Source organism: Patagioenas fasciata, chromosome 2 (assembly GCF_037038585.1).
Source record: "Patagioenas fasciata isolate bPatFas1 chromosome 2, bPatFas1.hap1, whole genome shotgun sequence".
NCBI lineage: Eukaryota > Metazoa > Chordata > Aves > Columbiformes > Columbidae > Patagioenas > Patagioenas fasciata.
Window position 1 is genome coordinate 121,531,472 of NC_092521.1, and position 8,096 is coordinate 121,539,567.

Sequence of the window (8,096 nt, forward strand, 5' to 3'; positions counted from 1 at the left end):
AGTTTCCCCCCCCAACACCTCCTCCTCACCCACCCCTCGATTCTTTAGTTGAGTGGTAAAAACAGGAAAATGTCAGGAATTGCACAAGGTTCTGGGCGGCGTGCGGAGCCGTGTGAAGGCACGTCTGTGGCGGCCTCTTCCTTGGCGTGCACCGGCTTGCACGGCAAAATGTTCTACAGACTTTTTGCGTGTACTGGCTTGCACTGGCAAAGTGTCTTGAACATACCGGGCGGGAGGGGAAAAATACACACTCTCTCTACATGAAACAAGGACTGTATGTACCAACATGTTTATGTAAAGGATCCGTTGCTAATGAAAGAGTATTTTTTAATTTATTTTTTTTTTCCCCCCAGTATAAATTTGCTCTGGCACTAGCGGATGTTCGAGGTTGAATTCTTGGTCCTGCACTAGAAGGCTTTGTGCAGCCTCTTGGTCCTCACCAGCCTCCGGCTTCTGTGGTTCTTGCAGCGGGGAGGTGTGTGGTTCATGGAGGGGCCACCTTTATACCTGTTTTTTCCACTGAATACCGTTTTAAACGGGCTCTGGGTTTCTACTCAGAAGTTAAAGATTATTTTTCTTCCTCTCCATTGCTTTATTCAGTGAAACATAGTGTTAGACTAAGGCAGCCCTTTCCACAGTGATACTTTATTTTCACATCAACTGCCTGTGTTTTAAATCGGTGGTTTTTAAAACAGGGGATTTCTCCCTGTGAGAGAAAAGAAAAAAAGTAAAAATAAGTAGGGTTTGCTGCACACAAAAGGCATTCAGCACTCGCAGGTGAACCTGGTGTGGGTGACAGGGCCACAACTCAGTGGGGCAAGTGCAGAGGAGGGGTTCTGAGTCTGTGGGTTAGCTGTCACTACTAAAATGGCTCTGGGAAGGCAGCAGTGATTAAAAAAATGCTTATTTCCTCCTCGCTTTCCCCTGCCATTGCAGGGCACGTAACGACCATCCACTGGCCATCTTCCCTGTGCAGTGGGCAACATTAGGTCCCCGCTCGTAAGGAAATGCCACCTGGACAGCCCTGAAGTTGGAAGCTTGAGGAATACAGCTTTCCTGGTCATGCTGTTTTTCTCTTAGGGCAGTTCGCTGTTTTGACAATGCTGGCCAAAGGGAGGGCAAGAATGAGGGCAACTGTCAGCGAGAGTTGGCAAAGCAAATCCTGCCGGATCAGGGCCAGCGGGCTGTGAACGCTCATCAGCTTCCAGGGGAGTTACTTGGTGCAGCTACAAGCAGAAGTACCTTGCTGTTCTTGACACCAGAAGTCTGATTCCAATTTACGATAAGAGTCAGAGAAAGTATTCCTGGAGATTGGTTTGGGCATAAAAAGAAAAAGGGTGTGGGGGGAAGAGTTAATTTCTTTGTCCACCTTCCTTTTTCAGCTGCCTTCCTCTACAACCTTGGGAAAATCTGGTTTCGCCCTCTGTAAAATAGAAATAGTAATAATGACAGACCCCTCCTTTTAGATCCCTGGATCAAAGGTACTATATAAGTTCAAAATGCTGTTTCTATAGGGCATTATTGCCAAATTCACTATAAGCAATTCCATTGGGTGTTTGATAACAACAGTAGAATCAGTCAAACACCCTTGATGCATTGCATGGTCCCAGATACCTTTCAGAGCCCCTTTGTGTGCCATCCCACCCCCCGAGGTCTGCAGGGATGGGGCTTTTGGAGCCTGGATTTTGCAGAAGCAGGAGGGCTACAGTCTGTGTCTTCGCTTCTGGCCCCTGAACCATGCACCGCTTTTCTTTTTGACCTGACGAGGACAACGGGAACTAACCCTTTTAAAAACAGGTTTAAAACATACAAATTTATATATATGTATGTAAAAAATTTCATAAAGCCTTTAGCATGTAATGCTAAACTCTTGGTTTTTTGGTTGTTCTGTATGGTTTGTTGTCATTTTAATTTCTTTTTGTTTCACTGCAAAGTGGTTAGGATGCTTTCAGATCTAGACACATTGCTAATAGAAATTTGGTTCATATTAGTTTTGTGATTTTTAACTATTAGGTAGCTAACCATTTTTTAAACTTTCACCTTTTTAAAAAAAAACAAAACAAACCCCAGGAAAACTAGCTGGAAAAATAGCTGGAAGTGTTACGATTACAATTAACTCTCACTTGTTATACTGTTCTTTCAATTATTAAAATGTTTCTAAAATACATTTTGTGTTTCTAATTTTTCTGAAATACAGTGTGCTATGACCTACTATCAAAACAAGAAGAGTAAATGTTATATCAGGTATTACAGTGTGGAGCTTCATGAGTAAATTCACAAACAGTCCAGTTATTCTACTTTGCCCCCCTGTCAAGAAGCACTGAGTGTGTATATGCAGCTTCAGAAGTTTCCTTAGGGTTCTTTTATGCTTTAATAGGTTTGTTTTGGTGGCTGTTTGCTAGACGAGTATGCTGCAGACATATTTTTTTTCAAAAGGTCAAGCAGTCTCCTAACATGTCCATTGTGTATCACTGCAGTAAGAAATCCTCAGTGCAAAAGAGAGCTTCATGGTTAAATTTTAAAAGATAATGATTTAAATCTTTTTGTTAGCTTTTTCTTTTTTTCTCTCTTTTTTTTTTTTTCAGCCTTAGCACTGCTTTTGGAGAGTCAACTTTTAACACAGTAAAAAGCAGGAAGCCCATCAATTAAAAATAACAAACAGCTAAAGGTAAAATTAGTTGGTTCACCTTTTCTTGTGAAATCCTGGCATTTAGCTGTGTTTGTGAGGAATATAGTAACAAATGACTCGCCGTGGCGCTAATATAAGGACAAAGCAAAATTACCAATTACGGAAACATCTAGAGCTCTGGGCCTGAATCTTTGATTTCCCATATGTATCTTAAAAACTTATGCATAATTGGCTCCTAACTGTGCATACTCTAGGAACACATTCAAGAATCAACTACTGATATTTTTTCAGACACTGACTAAATACATTTATTTACTTGTCAGCAAATAATGCATCATTTTGATCCTAATAAAAAAGAAGAAAATAAAAGTAACATTCTTCCAGCAAAATGAAGTTGTAGTATATTTAAAAGTCACATATTTTCACTTTCATACAGGATGGAAGGAAAAAAGAGAGGAGACCCTTGCAATATTTAAGCACTCTTTGGGATACAGGACTAATCAATGTAACCGCTGCCTCATGCTTGAGAATCAGTTTACTAATACAATTCAGAACCTTTTCTATGTGAAAGAAAATAGCTGTGCCATTTGGGCTCTGTTTCAGTGGAAAATTAAAAAAAAAGATTCTTTATGTATGAAGAGGGAGAGAACTAACTGAACTCAAAATACTGGTGAGACTTTACTTTTCTCAGAAATTATAGAAAAAAATACTCAAGTTCCGGGTTATTTTAAAGGAAAGAGAGTCCCTAAGAATTATTAATGAATTAGTACAAACCGTCTTATTAACTGGTTGGAATTACATAAATTGGAGTAGTCTATAAATGTTGTTTCAGGTATCGGAGATAGAATTTTTGGTGGCCACCAATTTGATTTTAAAATAAAATTATTCTTTCCCTCGATGTTTTTGTTTTGAATATATGCAATATGCCTTAGTGTTTTCCCTCTTTAATTCTGTACATGTGAATGCCTAGAACAGTTTAACTTTATATACCGGGTGTGTTTCAGAAACTGAAAAAAGTCTCCAGCTGATTTAGCAGCTGAGACATTACTCGTCAGAATATCTGATTACTGGCATATTAAGCAGTGGAAGAGAATAAACATGAAGCATTGCATCTCCAAAGACATATATTTTACTAACCAAACAAATAATAAGATGGCTTTATATTCAAAACTGATTGCATGATCGTGTAAACAGAAATCCACAATACTTGCCCTTTTCAAAATGTTGTCGTTATCAGGTATACCACAGCACTTAAGTTTTCTTTTAAAATTTCTCCGTGTGCCTGTCTCTTAATGATTATGGGTCTCGGGCTCCTCATTTAAAACAATTGCAATGGTTGTGTTCAGGCACCCTGGCAGAAAAAACTGTAATTTGCAGAGGTGTGACACCTACCTTCTTCCTCCCTAAGCAAACTCTGTCCACACGAAACCCCTGGTTTCTCAGAGTTGTAACCCTTTAAGAGTCAATACTCTAAATATATAGTTGTATAGAAGGCTGCCTTTGAAAGGGCAGTTGATATATAAATTTTGCCTTTTTCTTTCAGTAGCTTTAGGCCAGATTTCCTTATTCAGAGTAATTGATTCTAATATATAATACTAAAACATAAAATAGTAAATTGTTAAGACCTGATTTTTCTGTTCGGACCACTCTTTCTTAATCACTGCGCATTCTGAAAGTACGAAAAGGTCAGGGTAGGAGTTTAATTTGAACAAAAATCTCCAAACAGACTGTGCATGGGCTAGGGCTACGGATTTTCCTTACGCCGCATAAAAATGTCCTGTTCCCTTTCTAGCTGAAACCCCCGAGCAGCTGTAAGCACCTCTTGCTATCTGGAGCCTTGGCTCCCCTAGCGCGGTCCGATCATCTTAAGAATCCACCGGTCAGATTAATTTCAATGACTGGCAATCAAAATTTTCCTTTAAAGCCTGCAGCATGGAGGTAGTAGTTGTAGCATTTCTGCATTTACGGGCAAGGAGACGCTGTGTTTCTTAACGTCTTGGTTCTCGATTTCTCACCCGCGTGAAATATGGGTAACTCCATACTCCAGGCATATTTACGGGCACCATTGAAGAAAGGGTAGGAGCAATGGAGGCAACAGCTAGAAACTCCAACGCCACAACGCGATTACAGTATGTTTCCCTCTCCTTGCTCTTTCAATTCACAGTAATTTTCATTCTAGCTCTTAGAAATCATCATTCTTTCCCCCTTTTTATTTCAAAATGGTTGCATATTTTTCATTCACGAAAAGGTTAAAGGCGTTTCCCCATTGCAGGAGGGATTATCTTACCAGAGGATTCTGGGACTGCAGATGTATACTGCGGCAAAATCCTAAATTCATCGGCAAAAAAGAAATCATTTCCAGACCCCAGCTGCTAAAAATAATAGAATTATAGTAAATCATGGATAAGATTAAAACATAAAGCCATTTTTATGTTCCAAAGTGCTCTAAAACATGACTCTTTTCTCTTAATTCATTTCTTAAATAATGCAAATTTTAAAGTAGCTTTTCTATCCCAAGCACGCAGCGCCATGAAATCGATAATTTTTGATCTTTTGGTTAGTAGGCAACATGGTGAGCTATTGCAGTGACTGCAGGCAGCAGACATGTTCTTGTCAGCTAAAAATTTTCATATTGTTTTTGAGTCCATGGAGATTTGCGGATGGGATACAGCCAGTTATAGCTTCAGCTTGCACTTTGCTGGGGGGACATAAACCGACACTGTTTTAGATTCACGTATAGATACAGATATATGTTTTAAAAACAAGAAGCATTACTGGATTTTAAACAAAAAATTATGTAAAAAGAATGGCTGGTGTGATTATAATCGCATCATGCAGGGTCCACGGTTTCCATTTAGTGAAATTTCGCAGAGGGCAACTTCTTAAGAACATCCCTGCTGTGCAGAGTGAAAAGCATGAACAAACCAAAGACAGAATTCATCTGTGTTTATATTTTACAGACAATGAAAAACCTACTCTTTGTATGCCTTTTTTTCCACCTTATTATTTCACGAAAACTGCAGCATTTTCCCCGCCCCCACCCGAACACTCACCACCCCAGCACTGCGGTGTTCGGTGTTTCTTTCTTTCTTTCATTCTTCCTTATTTTCCACCTCTTCTTCTTCTTTTTTTGCTTTCACAAATTCTGCACGCGCCATCTTTGTCCATTGTTACTCTTTTCTAATTTCTCTTGCCCATTCTCTTTCAAATCAGCTAATAAACAGAAGGCTAAATGCCTGATCCATGCTTATGTGTTATATTCTCCCCATCTTTTTCTTTCTGAGAAATGAAATTTAAAAAGACTCAAAACAACACCCCACACCCCAAAATTTCTGTATTACCATAACCTGTTGTATACAGTGGGGATAAAAAACATTATTAACATAATAGCAACAGCTGCAGCCTAAATAGAAGCTATGAGATAATAAATGTGCTACAACAAATTAATTTGCTGCAGGTGCTTGTGCTCTGAACTGCGTAACCCAAGCCATTTCAAGTCTGAATACAATTATTATTCCCCCCACACACTAAAACAAAGTGCAGAGTGAAATGTCCTGCTATTATAAATGTCTTGTCCTGTCCCTGTCCCCCAAACATTTTCACCATCAGCAAAGAGTGGAAGAAAGGATTTTAAAACCTAAGGAGAAAGCTGTGGCATTTAAAGATTATTTAAAGAGGCTTCAAGTTGTGTCTAGGCTTGAAGAGATAATGTCTGTTTATACATTAATTTGCACCTATTGTCTCTTAACCGGAGTTCTATAGGTAACAACGTGCCGAGGTATTACATATGTGCAATTGGCAAGGCAGGGGCTGTAAACATCTCATTAGTAACAGATGCGTATATGTATATCTTGGTGCTTCCATTTACTTCATTGCAGAAAAAAAGAATAAAAAATCTCTTTGCAATTTGGCTTATATAATGCGCTGTGAACTAAGCAGGGATTTTTACTGTTGTGGGGTTTTTTTGTGTGTTTTTCTTCCTTTTTTTTTCTTGGTAAATATGTTTATGGAAGCCAGTTACTTACTAGTTACCTTACAGGCATGCACCAGTAGTGTGTTGCAGCATTCTTCAGACTGTGAAGACAGGAATTAAATGAAGCCAAGTGATGTCTTTTCATTTGAGTACCATAATGTAAAAATTAACTATGTGCTTTTTTCTTTCACTCTTTTTTTCTTTTTCCTCCCTTTTTTTACTGCTCACAGACCTAATTGTCTGAAACCTGGTGAAAAGGCAAAATGAAGGGCTCAGTTGTGCTGGCTTTTCTAGCTTTTTCATTGTCACAGTGTACACAGCTTTTTTTTTTTTTCCTTTGAAAATGTAATTAGAGAACTTGTATGTTTTAAAAGATTGATTATTCTCACAGAGTAACCTTGAAATGTTATTTCTGTGATCTTAAAAAAAACAAAACAAACCACAAAAGTATCATGTGTATCCTAAGAGAACTAATCAAACTAATTCCTTGCACAGGACACATTTCTCCTGTGTTTTGGCTCAGTTTGTAGCGATGAGAGAAGCTCGACGAAGCACTTGTGCAGAAGCACAGTGGACACGGTGCTGTCCCGGAGCAAGGCGCAGATAGTGGGGTGCGCTGACACCCCACCGATGGTGCCACCCTCGGTGCTGGTGGTGAGTGATTGCTCACATAAGTCGGCCCAGGGAGGTCAATGGGATTACTCATGGGCAAGCGCTATGTTGCACAACTCATCCCTAAGCTAGAATTTGCATGTCTCAAATCCCTTTTACCAAAAGAAGAAAATGTATAATCAATTAAGCAAAGATGTATATACTGCGCTAGTGAAAATGGGTTTGTTTTTAGTGCTGCTTTTGTATTAATCTCTTGTTTTGTTTCGACTGCTCCTTCACATCTACTCCAAAGATCTGATTTTTAAGTTATTAGTTGGGCTCAGTTTCCATCTATGTCCATATCTGTTTTCTCAGAGTGACAATTGGAACATGAATTCCTGAATTTGAGGCGTTTATCTCCATAATAGTTCATGGTAGTGGATCTCCTCGTCATCATCCAAATGAGTAAATAGTGTAGCATTTCTGCATGTAAAGCACAGGATGAAAATGCACTTTCGCAAACTTCTGTGCAGATACTTCCACAGCCCGCTGTCCCCTTTCTCATGAAGTAAAGCTGATGATACAAATGAGTGGGGCTTTAGACTCTGTCCCTCAGACCCCACCTAAAGAAATGTGGTGTGCAAGTATTTCAATTCATGCTCCTGAGGGTCGTCCATATTTTGCTGGCAGGTGATTTCAGTAGGGAAATTGGATCAACATTTTGTAACTAACTTCTTCATCCATCTAACTGGTTCCTGCTGCTGAAGTACCTGGGCACCTGCCTGGCTCAGGTTATCAGGACCACATCACACCATAGGAAAATCCAAATCAAAACTGGAGAGCCAAAGCAGGACTGAGGAGCAGGTTTTCAGGTTATTCAGGCAGCTAGGGGAGCACTCCATA